This window comes from Protopterus annectens, chromosome 7.part1 (genome assembly GCF_019279795.1).
Source record: "Protopterus annectens isolate FY-2018-M chromosome 7.part1, PAN1.0, whole genome shotgun sequence".
NCBI lineage: Eukaryota > Metazoa > Chordata > Ceratodontiformes > Protopteridae > Protopterus > Protopterus annectens.
Genome location: NC_056740.1, coordinates 490501668 through 490518892, shown reverse-complemented (window position 1 = coordinate 490518892; position 17225 = coordinate 490501668).

The window sequence follows — 17225 nt, the reverse complement described above, 5'->3', positions numbered from 1 at the left end:
TGTAACTGGATGAGGGAAGGATGTTTACTTGGTGTAATCTGCAGCGTGTTTGTAACTGGATGAGGGAAGGATGTTTACATGGTGTAATCTGCAGCGTGTTTGTAACTTTGTAATCAGATGAGGGAAGGATGTTTACATGGTGTAATCTGCAGCGTGTTTGTAACTTTGTAACTGGATGAGGGAAGGATGTTTACTTTGTGTAATCTGAAGCGTGTTTGTAACTTTGTAACTGGATGAGGGAAGGATGTTTACTTGGTGTAATCTGCAGCGTGTTTGTAACATTGTAACTGGATGAGGGAAGGATGTTTACATTGTGTAATCTGCAGCATGTTTGTAACTCCGTAACTGGATGAGGGAAGGATCTATACATGGTGTAATCTGCAGCGTGTTTGTAACTTTGTAACTGGATGAGGGAAGGATGTTTACTTGGTGTAATCTGCAGCGTGTTTGTAACTTTGTAACTGGATGAGGGAAGGATGTTTACATGGTGTAATCTGCAGTGTGCTTGTAACTTTGTAACTGGATGAGGGAAGGATGTTTACTTGGTGTAATCTGTAGCGTGTTTGTAACATTGTAACTGGATGAGGGAAGGATGTTTACATGGTGTAATCTGCAGCGTGTTTGTAACTTTGTAACTGGATGAGGGAAGGATGTTTATATGGTGTAATCTGCAGTGTGTTTGTAACTTTGTAACTGATGAGGGAAGGATGTTTACATGGTGTAATCTGCAGCGTGTTTGTAACTTTGTAATTGGATGAGGGAAGGATGATTACATGGTGTAATCTGCAGTGTGTTTGTAACTTTGTAACTGGATGAGGGAAGGATGTTTACATGGTGTAATCTGCAGCGTGTTTGTAACTTTGTAACTGGATGAGGGAAGGATGTTTACATGGTGTAATCTGCAGCGTGTTTGTAACTTTGTAATCAGATGAGGGAAGGATGTTTACATGGTGTAATCTGCAGCGTGTTTGTAACTTTGTAACTGGATGAGGGAAGGATGTTTACTTGGTGTAATCTGCAGCGTGTTTGTAACTTTCTAACTGGATGAGGGAAGGATGTTTACATGGTGTAATCTGCAGAGTGTTTGTAACTTTGTAACTGGATGAGGGAAGGATGTTTACATGGTGTAATCTGCAGCGTGTTTGTAACTTTGTAACTGGATGAGGGAAGGATGTTTACTTGGTGTAATCTGCAGCGTGTTTGTAACTTTGTAACTGGATGAGGGAAGGATGTTTACTTGGTGTAATCTGCAGTGTGTTTGTAACATTGTAACTGGATGAGGGAAGGATGTTTACATGGTGTAATCTGCAGCGTGTTTGTAACTTTGTAACTGGATGAGGGAAGGATGTTTATATGGTGTAATCTGCAGCGTGTTTGTAACTTTGTAACTGATGAGGGAAGGATGTTTACATGGTGTAATCTGCAGCGTGTTTGTAACTTTGTAACTGGATGAGGGAAGGATGATTACATGGTATAATCTGCAGTGTGTTTGTAACTTCGTAACTGGATGAGGGAAGAATCTTTACATGGTGTAATCTGCAGCGTGTTTGTAATTTTGTAACTGGATGAGGGAAGGATGTTTACATGGTGTAATCTGCAGCGTGTTTGTAACTTTGTAACTGGATGAAGGAAGGATGTTTAGTTGGTGTAATCTGCAGCGTGTTTGTAACTTTGTAACTGGATGAGGGAAGGATGTTTACATGGTGTAATCTGCAACGTGTTTGTAACTTTGTAACTGGATGAGAGAAGGATGTTTACTTGGTGTAATCTGCAGCGTGTTTGTAACTTTGTAACTGGATGAGGGAAGGATGTTTACTTGGTGTAATCTGCAGCGTGTTTGTAACATTGTAACTGGATGAGGGAAGGATGTTTACATGGTGTAATCTGCAGCGTGTTTGTAACTCCGTAACTGGATGAGGGAAGGATCTTTACATGGTGTAATCTACAGCGTGTTTGTAACTTTGTAACTGGATGAGGGAAGGATGTTTACTTGGTGTAATCTGCAGCGTGTTTGTAACTTTGTAACTGGATGAGGGAAGGATGTTTACATGGTGTAATCTGCAGTGTGTTTGTAACTTTGTAACTGGATGAGGGAAGGATGTTTACATGGTGTAATCTGCAGCGTGTTTGTAACTTTGTAACTGGATGAGGGAAGGATGTTTACTTGGTGTAATCTGCAGCGTGTTTGTAATTTTGTAACTGGATGAGGGAAGGATGTTTACTTGGTGTAATCTGCAGCGTGTTTGTAACATTGTAATTGGATGAGGGAAGGATGTTTACATGGTGTAATCTGCAGCGTGTTTGTAACTTTGTAACTGGATGAGGGAAGGATGTTTATATGGTGTAATCTGCAGCGTGTTTGTAACTTTGTAACTGATGAGGGATGGATGTTTACATGGTGTAATCTGCAGCGTGTTTGTAACTTTGTAATTGGATGAGGGAAGGATGATTACATGGTATAATCTGCAGTGTGTTTATAACTTCGTAACTGGATGAGGGAAGGATCTTTACATGGTGTAATCTGCAGCGTGTTTGCAATTTTGTAACTGGATGAGGGAAGGATGTTTACATGGTGTAATCTGCAGCGTGTTTGTAACTTTGTAACTGGATGAGGGAAGGATGTTTAGTTGGTGTAATCTGCAGCGTGTTTGTATCTTTGTAACTGGATGAGGGAAGGATGTTTACTTGGTGTAATCTGCAGTGTGTTTGTAACTTTGTAACTGGATGAGGGAAGGATGTTTACATGGTGTAATCTGCAGCGTGTTTGTAACTTTGTAACTGGATGAGGGAAGGATGTTTACATGGTGTAATCTGCAGCGTGTTTGTAACTTTGTAACTGATGTGGGAAGGATGTTTACATGGTGTAATCTGCAGCGTGTTTGTAACTTTGTAACTGGATGAGGGAAGGATCTTTACATGGTGTAATCTGCAGCGTGTTTGTAACTTTGTAACTGATGAGGGAAGGATGTTTACTTGGTGTAATCTGCAGCGCGCGTGTTTGTAACTTTGTAACTGGATGAGGGAAGGATGTTTACATGGTGTAATCTGCAGTGTGTTTGTAACTTTGTAACTGGATGAGGGAAGGATGTTTACATGGTGTAATCTGCAGCATGTTTGTAACTTTGTAACTGGATGAGGGAAGGATGTTTACATGGTGTAATCTGCAGCATGTTTGTAACTTTGTAACTGGATGAGGGAAGGATGTTTACTTGGTGTAATCTGCAGCGTGTTAATAACTTTGTAACTGGATGAGGGAAGGATGTTTACTTGGTGTAATCTGCAGCGTGTTTGTAACTTTGTAACTGGATGAGGGAATGATGTTTACATGGTGTAATCTGCAGTGTGTTTGTAACTTTGTAACTGGATGAGGGAAGGATGTTTACATGGTGTAATCTGCAGCGTGTTTGTAACTTTGTAACTGGATGAGGTGTAATCTGCAGCATGTTTATAACTTTGTAACTGGATGAGGGAAGGATGTTTATATGGTCTAATCTGCAGCATGTTTGTAACTTTGTAACTGATGAGGGAAGGATGTTTACATGGAGTAATCTGCAGCGTGTTTGTAACTTTGTAACTGGATGAGGGAAGGATTTTTACATGGTGTAATCTGCAGCATGTTTGTAACTTTGTAACTGATGAGGGAAGGATGTTTACTTGGTGTAATCTGCAGCGCTCGTGTTTGTAACTTTGTAACTGGATGAGGAAAGGATGTTTACATGGTGTAATCTGCAGCGTGTTTGTAACTTTGTAACTGGATGAGGGAAGGATGTTTACGTGGTGTAATCTGCAGCGCGCATGTTTGTAACTTTGTAACTGGATGAGGGAAGGATGTTTACATGGTGTAATCTGCAGCGTTTTTGTAACTTTGTAACTCGATGACGGAAGGATGTTTACTTGGTGTAATCTGCAGTGTGTTTGTAACTTTGTAACTGGATGAGGGAAGGATGTTTACATGGTGTAATTTGCAGCGTGTTTGTAACTTTGTAACTGGATGAGGGAAGGATGTTTACATGGTGTAATCTGCAGCGTGTTTGTAACTTTGTAACTGGATGAGGGAAGGATGTTTACTTGGTGTAATATGCTGCATGTTTGTAACTTTGTAACTGGATGAGGGAAGGATGTTTACATGGTGTAATCTGCAGCGTGTTTGTAACTTTGTAACTGGATGAGGGGAGGATGTTTACTTGGTGTAATCTGCAGCGTGTTTGTAACTGGATGAGGGAAAGATGTTTACATGGTGTAATCTGCAGCGTGTTTGTAACTTTGTAATCAGATGAGGGAAGGATGTTTACATGGTGTAATCTGCAGCGTGTTTGTAACTTTGTAACTGGATGAGGGAAGGATGTTTACTTTGTGTAATCTGAAGCGTGTTTGTAACTTTGTAACTGGATGAGGGAAGGATGTTTACTTGGTGTAATCTGCAGCGTGTTTGTAACATTGTAACTGGATGAGGGAAGGATGTTTACATGGTGTAATCTGCAGCATGTTTGTAACTCCGTAACTGGATGAGGGAAGGATTTATACATGGTGTAATCTGCAGCGTGTTTGTAACTTTGTAACTGAATGAGGGAAGGATGTTTACTTGGTGTAATCTGCAGCATGTTTGTAACTTTGTAACTGGATGAGGGAAGGATGTTTACATGGTGTAATCTGCAGTGTGCTTGTAACTTTGTAACTGGATGAGGGAAGGATGTTTACATGGTGTAATCTGCAGCATGTTTGTAACTTTGTAACTGGATGAGGGAAGGATGTTTACTTGGTGTAATCTGCAGCGTGTTTGTAATTTTGTAACTGGATGAGGGAAGGATGTTTACTTGGTGTAATCTGTAGCGTGTTTGTAACATTGTAACTGGATGAGGGAAGGATGTTTACATGGTGTAATCTGCAGCGTGTTTGTAACTTTGTAACTGGATGAGGGAAGGATGTTTATATGGTGTAATCTGCAGCGTGTTTGTAACTTTGTAACTGATGAGGGAAGGATGTTTACATGGTGTAATCTGCAGCATGTTTGTAACTTTGTAATTGGATGAGGGAAGGATGATTACATGGTATAATCTGCAGTGTGTTTGTAACCGTAACTGGATGAGGGAAGGATCTTTACATGGTGTAATCTGCAGCGTGTTTGCAATTTTGTAACTGGATGAGGGAAGGATGTTTACATGGTGTAATCTGCAGCGCGTTTGTAACTTTGTAACTGGATGAGGTAAGGATGTTTAGTTGGTGTAATCTTCAGCGTGTTTATAACTTTGTAACTGGATGAGGGAAGGATGTTTACTTGGTGTAATCTGCAGTGTGTTTGTAACTTTGTAACTGGATGAGGGAAGGATGTTTACATGGTGTAATCTGCAGCGTGTTTGTAACTTTCTAACTGGATGAGGGAAGGATGTTTACATGGTGTAATCTGCAGAGTGTTTGTAACTTTTCTAACTGGATGAGGGAAGGATGTTTACATGGTGTAATCTGCAGCATGTTTGTAACTTTGGAACTGGATGAGGGAAGGATGTTTACATGGTGTAATCTGCAGAATGTTTGTAACTTTGTAACTGGATGAGGGAAGGATGTTTACTTGGTGTAATCTGCAGCGTGTTTGTAACTTTGTAACTGGATGAGGAAGGATGTTTACTTGGTGTAATCTGCAGCGTGTTTGTAACTTTGTAACTGGATGAGGGAAGGATGTTTACATGGTGTAATCTGCAGTGTGTTTGTAACTTTGTAACTGGATGAGGAAGGATGTTTACATGGTGTAATCTGCAGCGTGTTTGTAACTTTGTAACTGGATGAGGGAAGGATGTTTACTTGGTGTAATCTGCAGCGTGTTTGTAACTTTGTAACTGGATGAGGGAAGGATGTTTACTTGGTGTAATCTGCAGCGTGTTTGTAACATTGTAACTGGATGAGGGAAGGATGTTTACATGGTGTAATCTGCAGCGTGTTTGTAACTTTGTAACTGGATGAGGGAAGGATGTTTATATGGTGTAATCTGCAGCGTGTTTGTAACTTTGTAACTGATGAGGGAAGGATGTTTACATGGTGTAATCTGCAGCGTGTTTGTAACTTTGTAACTGGATGAGGGAAGGATGATTACATTATATAATCTGCACTGTGTTTGTAACTTCGTAACTGGATGAGGGAAGAATCTTTACATGGTGTAATCTGCAGCGTGTTTGTAATTTTGTAACTGGATGAGGGAAGGATGTTTACATGGTGTAATCTGCAGCGTGTTTGTAACTTTGTAACTGGATGAGGGAAGGATGTTTAGTTGGTGTAATCTGCAGCGTGTTTGTAACTTTGTAACTGGATGAGGGAAGGATGTTTACATGGTGTAATCTGCAGCGTGTTTGTAACTTTGTAACTGGATGAGAGAAGGATGTTTACTTGGTGTAATCTGCAGCGTGTTTGTAACTTTGTAACTGGATGAGGGAAGGATGTTTACTTGGTGTAATCTGCAGCGTGTTTGTAACATTGTAACTGGATGAGGGAAGGATGTTTACATGGTGTAATCTGCAGCGTGTTTGTAACTCCGTAACTGGATGAGGGAAGGATCTTTACATGGTGTAATCTGCAGCGTGTTTGTAACTTTGTAACTGGATGAGGGAAGGATGTTTACTTGGTGTAATCTGCAGCGTGTTTGTAACTTTGTAACTGGATGAGGGAAGGATGTTTACATGGTGTAATCTGCAGTGTGTTTGTAACTTTGTAACTGGATGAGGGAAGGATGTTTACATGGTGTAATCTGCAGCAGGTTTGTAACTTTGTAACTGGATGAGGGAAGGATGTTTACTTGGTGTAATCTGCAGCGTGTTTGTAATTTTGTAACTGGATGAGGGAAGGATGTTTACTTGGTGTAATCTGCAGCGTGTTTGTAACATTGAAACTGGATGAGGGAAGGATGTTTACATGGTGTAATCTGCAGCGTGTTTGTAACTTTGTAACTGGATGAGGGAAGGATGTTTATATGGTGTAATCTGCAGCGTGTTTGTAACTTTGTAACTGATGAGGGAAGGATGTTTACATGGTGTAATCTGCAGCGTGTTTGTAACTTTGTAATTGGATGAGGGAAGTATGATTACATGGTATAATCTGCAGTGTGTTTATAACTTCGTAACTGGATGAGGGAAGGATCTTTACATGGTGTAATCTGCAGCGTGTTTGCAATTTTGTAACTGGATGAGGGAAGGATGTTTACATGGTGTAATCTGCAGCGTGTTTGTAACTTTGTAACTGGATGAGGGAAGAATGTTTAGTTGGTGTAATCTGCAGCGTGTTTGTAACTTTGTAACTGGATGAGGGAAGGATGTTTACTTGGTGTAATCTGCAGTGTGTTTGTAACTTTGTAACTGGATGAGGGAAGGATGTTTACATGGTGTAATCTGCAGCGTGTTTGTAACTTTGTAACTGGATGAGGGAAGGATGTTTACATGGTGTAATCTGCAGCGTGTTTGTAACTTTGTAACTGATGTGGGAAGGATGTTTACATGGTGTAATCTGCAGCGTGTTTGTAACTTTGTAACTGGATGAGGGAAGGATCTTTACATGGTGTAATCTGCAGCGTGTTTGTAACTTTGTAACTGATGAGGGAAGGATGTTTACTTGGTGTAATCTGCAGCGTGTTTGTAACTTTGTAACTGGATGAGGGAAGGATGTTTACATGGTGTAATCTGCAGTGTGTTTGTAACTTTGTAACTGGATGAGGGAAGGATGTTTACATGGTGTAATCTGCAGCATGTTTGTAACTTTGTAACTGGATGAGGGAAGGATGTTTACATGGTGTAATCTGCAGCATGTTTGTAACTTTGTAACTGGATGAGGGAAGGATGTTTACTTGGTGTAATCTGCAGCGTGTTAATAACTTTGTAACTGGATGAGGGAAGGATGTTTACTTGGTGTAATCTGCAGCGTGTTTGTAACTTTGTAACTGGATGAGGGAATGATGTTTACATGGTGTAATCTGCAGTGTGTTTGTAACTTTGTAACTGGATGAGGGAAGGATGTTTACATGGTGTAATCTGCAGCGTGTTTGTAACTTTGTAACTGGATGAGGTGTAATCTGCAGCATGTTTATAACTTTGTAACTGGATGAGGGAAGGATGTTTATATGGTCTAATCTGCAGCATGTTTGTAACTTTGTAACTGATGAGGGAAGGATGTTTACATGGAGTAATCTGCAGCGTGTTTGTAACTTTGTAACTGGATGAGGGAAGGATTTTTACATGGTGTAATCTGCAGCATGTTTGTAACTTTGTAACTGATGAGGGAAGGATGTTTACTTGGTGTAATCTGCAGTGTGTTTGTAACTTTGTAACTGGATGAGGAAAGGATGTTTACATGGTGTAATCTGCAGCGTGTTTGTAACTTTGTAACTGGATGAGGGAAGGATGTTTACGTGGTGTAATCTGCAGCGCGCATGTTTGTAACTTTGTAACTGGATGAGGGAAGGATGTTTACATGGTGTAATCTGCAGCGTTTTTGTAACTTTGTAACTGGATGACGGAAGGATGTTTACTTGGTGTAATCTGCAGTGTGTTTGTAACTTTGTAACTGGATGAGGGAAGGATGTTTACATGGTGTAATTTGCAGCGTGTTTGTAACTTTGTAACTGGATGAGGGAAGGATGTTTACATGGTGTAATCTGCAGCGTGTTTGTAACTTTGTAACTGGATGAGGGAAGGATGTTTACTTGGTGTAATCTGCAGCATGTTTGTAACTTTGTAACTGGATGAGGGAAGGATGTTTACATGGTGTAATCTGCAGCGTGTTTGTAACTTTGTAACTGGATGAGGGGAGGATGTTTACTTGGTGTAATCTGCAGCGTGTTTGTAACTGGATGAGGGAAAGATGTTTACATGGTGTAATCTGCAGCGTGTTTGTAACTTTGTAATCAGATGAGGGAAGGATGTTTACATGGTGTAATCTGCAGCGTGTTTGTAACTTTGTAACTGGATGAGGGAAGGATGTTTACTTTGTGTAATCTGAAGCGTGTTTGTAACTTTGTAACTGGATGAGGGAAAGATGTTTACTTGGTGTAATCTGCAGCGTGTTTGTAACATTGTAACTGGATGAGGGAAGGATGTTTACATGGTGTAATCTGCAGCATGTTTGTAACTCCGTAACTGGATGAGGGAAGGATCTATACATGGTGTAATCTGCAGCGTGTTTGTAACTTTGTAACTGAATGAGGGAAGGATGTTTACTTGGTGTAATCTGCAGCATGTTTGTAACTTTGTAACTGGATGAGGGAAGGATGTTTACATGGTGTAATCTGCAGTGTGCTTGTAACTTTGTAACTGGATGAGGGAAGGATGTTTACATGGTGTAATCTGCAGCATGTTTGTAACTTTGTAACTGGATGAGGGAAGGATGTTTACTTGGTGTAATCTGCAGCGTGTTTGTAATTTTGTAACTGGATGAGGGAAGGATGTTTACTTGGTGTAATCTGTAGCGTGTTTGTAACATTGTAACTGGATGAGGGAAGGATGTTTACATGGTGTAATCTGCAGCGTGTTTGTAACTTTGTAACTGGATGAGGGAAGGATGTTTATATGGTGTAATCTGCAGCGTGTTTGTAACTTTGTAACTGATGAGGGAAGGATGTTTACATGGTGTAATCTGCAGCATGTTTGTAACTTTGTAATTGGATGAGGGAAGGATGATTACATGGTATAATCTGCAGTGTGTTTGTAACTTCGTAACTGGATGAGGGAAGGATCTTTACATGGTGTAATCTGCAGCGTGTTTGCAATTTTGTAACTGGATGAGGGAAGGATGTTTACATGGTGTAATCTGCAGCGCGTTTGTAACTTTGTAACTGGATGAGGTAAGGATGTTTAGTTGGTGTAATCTTCAGCGTGTTTATAACTTTGTAACTGGATGAGGGAAGGATGTTTACTTGGTGTAATCTGCAGTGTGTTTGTAACTTTGTAACTGGATGAGGGAAGGATGTTTACATGGTGTAATCTGCAGCGTGTTTGTAACTTTCTAACTGGATGAGGGAAGGATGTTTACATGGTGTAATCTGCAGAGTGTTTGTAACTTTTCTAACTGGATGAGGGAAGGATGTTTACATGGTGTAATCTGCAGCATGTTTGTAACTTTGGAACTGGATGAGGGAAGGATGTTTACATGGTGTAATCTGCAGAATGTTTGTAACTTTGTAACTGGATGAGGGAAGGATGTTTACTTGGTGTAATCTGCAGCGTGTTTGTAACTTTGTAACTGGATGAGGGAAGGATGTTTACTTGGTGTAATCTGCAGCGTGTTTGTAACTTTGTAACTGGATGAGGGAAGGATGTTTACATGGTGTAATCTGCAGTGTGTTTGTAACTTTGTAACTGGATGAGGGAAGGATGTTTACATGGTGTAATCTGCAGCGTGTTTGTAACTTTGTAACTGGATGAGGGAAGGATGTTTACTTGGTGTAATCTGCAGCGTGTTTGTAACTTTGTAACTGGATGAGGGAAGGATGTTTACTTGGTGTAATCTGCAGCGTGTTTGTAACATTGTAACTGGATGAGGGAAGGATGTTTACATGGTGTAATCTGCAGCGTGTTTGTAACTTTGTAACTGGATGAGGGAAGGATGTTTATATGGTGTAATCTGCAGCGTGTTTGTAACTTTGTAACTGATGAGGGAAGGATGTTTACATGGTGTAATCTGCAGCGTGTTTGTAACTTTGTAACTGGATGAGGGAAGGATGATTACATTATATAATCTGCACTGTGTTTGTAACTTCGTAACTGGATGAGGGAAGAATCTTTACATGGTGTAATCTGCAGCGTGTTTGTAGTTTTGTAACTGGATGAGGGAAGGATGTTTACATGGTGTAATCTGCAGCGTGTTTGTAACTTTGTAACTGGATGAGGGAAGGATGTTTAGTTGGTGTAATCTGCAGCGTGTTTGTAACTTTGTAACTGGATGAGGGAAGGATGTTTACATGGTGTAATCTGCAGCGTGTTTGTAACTTTGTAACTGGATGAGAGAAGGATGTTTACTTGGTGTAATCTGCAGCGTGTTTGTAACTTTGTAACTGGATGAGGGAAGGATGTTTACTTGGTGTAATCTGCAGCGTGTTTGTAACATTGTAACTGGATGAGGGAAGGATGTTTACATGGTGTAATCTGCAGCGTGTTTGTAACTCCGTAACTGGATGAGGGAAGGATCTTTACATGGTGTAATCTGCAGCGTGTTTGTAACTTTGTAACTGGATGAGGGAAGGATGTTTACTTGGTGTAATCTGCAGCGTGTTTGTAACTTTGTAACTGGATGAGGGAAGGATGTTTACATGGTGTAATCTGCAGTGTGTTTGTAACTTTGTAACTGGATGAGGGAAGGATGTTTACATGGTGTAATCTGCAGCAGGTTTGTAACTTTGTAACTGGATGAGGGAAGGATGTTTACTTGGTGTAATCTGCAGCGTGTTTGTAATTTTGTAACTGGATGAGGGAAGGATGTTTACTTGGTGTAATCTGCAGCGTGTTTGTAACATTGAAACTGGATGAGGGAAGGATGTTTACATGGTGTAATCTGCAGCGTGTTTGTAACTTTGTAACTGGATGAGAGAAGGATGTTTATATGGTGTAATCTGCAGCGTGTTTGTAACTTTGTAACTGATGAGGGAAGGATGTTTACATGGTGTAATCTGCAGCGTGTTTGTAACTTTGTAATTGGATGAGGGAAGTATGATTACATGGTATAATCTGCAGTGTGTTTATAACTTCGTAACTGGATGAGGGAAGGATCTTTACATGGTGTAATCTGCAGCGTGTTTGCAATTTTGTAACTGGATGAGGGAAGGATGTTTACATGGTGTAATCTGCAGCGTGTTTGTAACTTTGTAACTGGATGAGGGAAGAATGTTTAGTTGGTGTAATCTGCAGCGTGTTTGTAACTTTGTAACTGGATGAGGGAAGGATGTTTACTTGGTGTAATCTGCAGTGTGTTTGTAACTTTGTAACTGGATGAGGGAAGGATGTTTACATGGTGTAATCTGCAGCGTGTTTGTAACTTTGTAACTGGATGAGGGAAGGATGTTTACATGGTGTAATCTGCAGCGTGTTTGTAACTTTGTAACTGATGCGGGAAGGATGTTTACATGGTGTAATCTGCAGCGTGTTTGTAACTTTGTAACTGGATGAGGGAAGGATCTTTACATGGTGTAATCTGCAGCGTGTTTGTAACTTTGTAACTGATGAGGGAAGGATGTTTACTTGGTGTAATCTGCAGCGCGCGTGTTTGTAACTTTGTAACTGGATGAGGGAAGGATGTTTACATGGTGTAATCTGCAGCGTGTTAATAACTTTGTAACTGGATGAGGGAAGGATGTTTACTTGGTGTAATCTGCAGCGTGTTTGTAACTTTGTAACTGGATGAGGGAATGATGTTTACATGGTGTAATCTGCAGTGTGTTTGTAACTTTGTAACTGGATGAGGGAAGGATGTTTACATTGTGTAATCTGCAGTGTGTTTGTAACTTTGTAACTGGATGAGGTGTAATCTGCAGCATGTTTATAACTTTGTAACTGGATGAGGGAAGGATGTTTATATGGTCTAATCTGCAGCATGTTTGTAACTTTGTAACTGATGAGGGAAGGATGTTTACATGGAGTAATCTGCAGCGTGTTTGTAACTTTGTAACTGGATGAGGGAAGGATTTTTACATGGTGTAATCTGCAGCATGTTTGTAACTTTGTAACTGATGAGGGAAGGATGTTTACTTGGTGTAATCTGCAGCGCGCGTGTTTGTCACTTCGTAACTGGATGAGGAAAGGATGTTTACATGGTGTAATCTGCAGCGTGTTTGTAACTTTGTAACTGGATGAGGGAAGGATGTTTACGTGGTGTAATCTGCAGCGCGCATGTTTGTAACTTTGTAACTGGATGAGGGAAGGATGTTTACATGGTGTAATCTGCAGCGTTTTTGTAACTTTGTAACTGGATGACGGAAGGATGTTTACTTGGTGTAATCTGCAGTGTGTTTGTAACTTTGTAACTGGATGAGGGAAGGATGTTTACATGGTGTAATTTGCAGCGTGTTTGTAACTTTGTAACTGGATGAGGGAAGGATGTTTACATGGTGTAATCTGCAGCGTGTTTGTAACTTTGTAACTGGATGAGGGAAGGATGTTTACATGGTGTAATCTGCAGCGTGTTTGTAACTTTGTAATCAGATGAGGGAAGGATGTTTACATGGTGTAATCTGCAGCGTGTTTGTAACTTTGTAATTGGATGAGGGAAGGATGTTTACATGGTGTAATCTGCAGCGTGTTTGTAACTTTGTAACTGGATGAGGGAATGTTTACATGGTGTAATCTGCAGCATGTTTGTAACTTTGTAACTGGATGAGGGAAGGATGTTTACTTGGTGTAATCTGCAGCATGTTTGTAACTTTGTAACTGGATGAGGGAAGGATGTTTACATGGTGTAATCTGCAGCGTGTTTGTAACTTTGTAACTGGATGAGGGAAGGATGTTTACTTGGTGTAATCTGCAGCGTGTTTGTAACTGGATGAGGGAAGGATGTTTACATGGTGTAATCTGCAGCGTGTTTGTAACTTTGTAATCAGATGAGGGAAGGATGTTTACATGGTGTAATCTGCAGCGTGTTTGTAACTTTGTAACTGGATGAGGGAAGGATGTTTACTTTGTGTAATCTGAAGCATGTTTGTAACTTTGTAACTGGATGACGGAAGGATGTTTACTTGGTGTAATCTGCAGCGTGTTTGTAACATTGTAACTGGATGAGGGAAGGATGTTTACATGGTGTAATCTGCAGCATGTTTGTAACTCCGTAACTGGATGAGGGAAGGATCTATACATGGTGTAATCTGCAGCGTGTTTGTAACTTTGTAACTGGATGAGGGAAGGATGTTTACTTGGTGTAATCTGCAGCGTGTTTGTAACTTTGTAACTGGATGAGGGAAGGATGTTTACATGGTGTAATCTGCAGTGTGCTTGTAACTTTGTAACTGGATGAGGGAAGGATGTTTACATGGTGTAATCTGCAGCATGTTTGTAACTTTGTAACTGGATGAGGGAAGGATGTTTACTTGGTGTAATCTGCAGCGTGTTTGTAATTTTGTAACTGGATGAGGGAAGGATGTTTACTTGGTGTAATCTGTAGCGTGTTTGTAACATTGTAACTGGATGAGGGAAGGATGTTTACATGGTGTAATCTGCAGCGTGTTTGTAACTTTGTAACTGGATGAGGGAAGGATGTTTATATGGTGTAATCTGCAGCGTGTTTGTAACTTTGTAACTGATGAGGGAAGGATGTTTACATGGTGTAATCTTCAGCGTGTTTGTAACTTTGTAATTGGATGAGGGAAGGATGATTACATGGTATAATCTGCAGTGTGTTTGTAACTTCGTAACTGGATGAGGGAAGGATCTTTACATGGTGTAATCTGCAGCGTGTTTGCAATTTTGTAACTGGATGAGGGAAGGATGTTTACATGGTGTAATCTGCAGCGTGTTTGTAACTTTGTAACTGAATGAGGTAAGGATGTTTAGTTGGTGTAATCTGCAGCGTGTTTGTAACTTTGTAACTGGATGAGGGAAGGATGTTTACTTGGTGTAATCTGCAGTGTGTTTGTAACTTTGTAACTGGATGAGGGAAGGATGTTTACATGGTGTAATCTGCAGCGTGTTTGTAACTTTGTAACTGGATGAGGGAAGGATGTTTACATGGTGTAATCTGCAGCGTGTTTGTAACTTTGTAACTGATGCGGGAAGGATGTTTACATGGTGTAATCTGCAGCGTGTTTGTAACTTTGTAACTGGATGAGGGAAGGATCTTTACATGGTGTAATCTGCAGCGTGTTTGTAACTTTGTAACTGATGAGGGAAGGATGTTTACTTGGTGTAATCTGCAGCGCGCGTGTTTGTAACTTTGTAACTGGATGAGGGAAGGATGTTTACATGGTTTAATCTGCAGCATGTTTGTAACTTTGTAACTGGATGAGGGAAGGATGTTTACTTGGTGTAATCTGCAGCGTGTTTGTAACTTTGTAACTGGATGAGGGAAGGATGTTTACTTGGTGTAATCTGCAGCGTGTTTGTAACTTTGTAACTGGATGAGGGAATGATGTTTACATGGTGTAATCTGCAGTGTGTTTGTAACTTTGTAACTGGATGAGGGAAGGATGTTTACATGGTGTAATCTGCAGCGTGTTTGTAACTTTGTAACTGGATGAGGTGTAATCTGCAGCATGTTTGTAACTTTGTAACTGGATGAGAGAAGGATGTTTATATGGTGTAATCTGCAGCGTGTTTGTAACTTTGTAACTGATGATGGAAGGATGTTTACATGGTGTAATCTGCAGCGTGTTTGTAACTTTGTAACTGGATGAGGGAAGGATCTTTACATGGTGTAATCTGCAGCGTGTTTGTAACTTTGTAACTGATGAGGGAAGGATGTTTACTTGGTGTAATCTGCAGCGCGCGTGTTTGTAACTTTGTAACTGGATGAGGAAAGGATGTTTACATGGTGTAATCTGCAGCGTGTTTGTAACTTTGTAACTGGATGAGGGAAGGATGTTTACGTGGTGTAATCTGCAGCGCGCATGTTTGTAACTTTGTAACTGGATGAGGGAAGGATGTTTACATGGTGTAATCTGCAGCGTTTTTGTAACTTTGTAACTGGATGACGGAAGGATGTTTACTTGGTGTAATTTGCAGCGTGTTTGTAACTTTGTAACTGGATGAGGGAAGGATGTTTACATGGTGTAATCTGCAGCGTGTTTGTAACTTTGTAACTGGATGAGGGAAGGATGTTTACATGGTGTAATCTGCAGCGTGTTTGTAACTTTTTAACTGGATGAGGGAAGGATGTTTACATGGTGTAATCTGCAGCGTGTTTGTAACTTTGTAATCAGATGAGGGAAGGATGTTTACATGGTGTAATCTGCAGCGTGTTTGTAACTTTGTAATTGGATGAGGGAAGGATGTTTACATGGTGTAATCTGCAGCGTGTTTGTAACTTTGTAACTGGATGAGGGAATGTTTACATGGTGTAATCTGCAGCATGTTTGTAACTTTGTAACTGGATGAGGGAAGGATGTTTACTTGGTGTAATCTGCAGCATGTTTGTAACTTTGTAACTGGATGAGGGAAGGATGTTTACTTGTTGTAATCTGCAGCGTGTTTGTAACTTTGTAACTGGATGAGGGAAGGATGTTTACATGGTGTAATCTGCAGCGTGTTTGTAACTTTGTAACTGGATGAGGGAAGGATGTTTACTTGGTGTAATCTGCAGCGTGTTTGTAACTGGATGAGGGAAGGATGTTTACTTTGTGTAATCTGAAGCGTGTTTGTAACTTTGTAACTGGATGAGGGAAGGATGTTTACATGGTGTAATCTGCAGCGTGTTTGTAACTTTGTAACTGGATGAGGGAAGGATGTTTACATGGTGTAATCTGCAGTGTGTTTGTAACTTTGTAACTTATGAGGGAAGGATGTTTACATGGTGTAATCTGCAGTGTGTTTGTAACTTTGTAACTTATTAGGGAAGGATGTTTACATGGTGTAATCTGCAGCATGTTTGTAACTTTGTAACTGGATGAGGGAAGGATGTTTACATGGTATAATCTGCAGTGTGTTTGTAACTTCGTAACTGGATGAGGGAAGGATCTTTACATGGTGTAATCTGCAGCGTGTTTGTAACTTTGCAACTGGATGAGGGAAGGATGTTTACATGGTGTAATCTGCAGCATGTTTGTAACTTTGTAACTGGATGAGGGAAGGATGTTTACTTGGTGTAATCTGCAGCGTGTTTGTAACTTTGTAACTGGATGAGGGAAGGATGTTTACTTGGTGCAATCTGCAGTGTGTTTGTAACTTTGTAACTGGATGAGGGAAGGATGTTTACATGGTGTAATCTGCAGCGTGTTTGTAACTTTGTTACTGGATGAGGGAAGGATGTTTACATGGTGTAATCTGCAGCGTGTTTGTAACTTTGTAACTGGATGAGGGAAGGATGTTTACATGGTGTAATCTGCAGCGTGTTTGTAACTTTGTAACTGGATGAGGGAAGGATGTTTACATGGTGTAATCTGCAGTGTGTTTGTGTAACTTTGTAACTGGATGAGCGAAGGATCTTTACATGGGGTAATCTGCAGCGTGTTTGCAACTTTGTAACTGATGAAGGAAGGATGTTTACTTGGTGTAATCTGCAGCGTGTTTGTAACTTTGTAACTGGATGAGGGAAGGATGTTTACATGGTGTAATCTGCAG